The sequence below is a fragment of the Priapulus caudatus genome, unplaced genomic scaffold (genome assembly GCF_000485595.1).
Source record: "Priapulus caudatus unplaced genomic scaffold, Priapulus_caudatus-5.0.1 Scaffold503, whole genome shotgun sequence".
NCBI classification, from domain to species: domain Eukaryota; kingdom Metazoa; phylum Priapulida; class Priapulimorpha; order Priapulimorphida; family Priapulidae; genus Priapulus; species Priapulus caudatus.
Window position 1 is genome coordinate 192,843 of NW_014577564.1, and position 1,810 is coordinate 194,652.

Below are 1,810 nucleotides of genomic sequence, written 5' to 3' on the forward strand. Positions count from 1 at the left end.
GCACGCACGCACGCACGCACGCACGCACGCACGCACGCACGCACGCACGCACGCGCGCGCACACAAACACACGCATGTTTAAAATACCGCACTGCGATTGGTTCAGAGCATGACGCGTACACACTACGCGCAACTATAATGTTGTCCATAGGAAAATTGTTATTGCCTGCTGAGCGGTGCTGCCCCCGTAGGAATTACATAAAGCGTGGCTGCTAACACGATCTCAACACATAACCATAGTACTATATGAACTAGCATGAACGTAGCTAACCCATTTTGCCTGATGGGGGGGGGCAAAGTCACGTGCGTGGTGCGTTCTGGGAAGGTAACCGCCACTGATCATGTAATGTATTACCATTTCTCTTGGGGTGGCTTGCCCCCGCCCACTAGCTACGGCCCTGACTAGTATGACACTGGCAGTACTCAAGTTTCGTTCAATATCAGATGATAAAACCGTACGTATAAATGTATAAATCGATACTGATTTGTATTGTAATTCGTAGCACTATTCTTATTTCACGGCTATGCATGGTGCAAAGCATTTTAAATTTTGTTTTGAATTTAATAATTTTAATTTTAATAATGTTTGTTTTAAATGTGTTTGTCATATTATCACAACTAATTGGAATTACAGTACATCTAATTTCGACAGATAATATTTAAATTACAAACATAGTATGACACTTTTCAATATTAGAGTTTTTCCTGATAGCTGATGAGAAAATCGATGTATAGATCTGTGCTGTAACTTGTAGTACTGGTGAGACAAATTTTAGCCGATGGTCGTCAACAGCAGGTTAGCTATGAATGTTTTGCCATCATATCAAAACAACATATATTTATGATGATATGGTAACTGTCAGGTTCAGCTGGATTTCTGACAGTAAAGTCGTATAAGGTAACTAGTTTGCATTGGTTTTCCCAGCTCAGAACTCCATTATACCATTATGTGTGTGCGTGTGTGCGGCGTATGTTTGCGTGCGGCGCGTACGCACACACGCATGCACGTACGTATGTACGGCTGTGCACCTACATGTGTGCGACGAAGCTGCCAGCTATCATGTCTTTGCTGCAAAGCTCTGTCAGCTCTTAACGGACGAGAATCAACTTCCTTCCACTACAAATGGCTTCCTTCACAATCGGTGCCGAGGGGAGGAGCAGGAGTGAGGCCCTTCCTGCCTCGCAGCTGGTGGGAACGACGACCGGCGACAAAGGATTGAATCGAGAGGAAGCTATCGCGACCGTAATTACGTGCCAACTAGCTGCTGCATCAGAGCCGACAGCCGCACATAGGAACGTCAGCGACAGCAAGTGAAGAGGAGCCAAGGTACACAGATTCACAATCATGTACGTACCTCACGTACACAGATTCACACAGTCATGTACGTACCTCACGTACACAGATTCACACAGTCATGTACGTACCTCACGTACACAGATTCACACAGTCATGTACGTACCTGACGTACACAGATTCACACAGTCATGTACGTCCCTCACGTACACAGATTCACACAGTCATGTACGTACCTCACCTACACAGATTCACACAGTCATGTACGTACCTGACGTACACAGATTCACACAGTCATGTACGTACCTCACGTACACAGATTCACACAGTCATGTACGTCCCTCACACACACAGATTCACACAGTCATGTACGTACCTCACCTACACAGATTCACACAGTCATGTACGTACCTGACGTACACAGATTCACACAGTCATGTACGTACCTCACGTACACAGATTCACACAGTCATGTACGTACCTGACGTACACAGATTCACAGTCATATACGTCCCT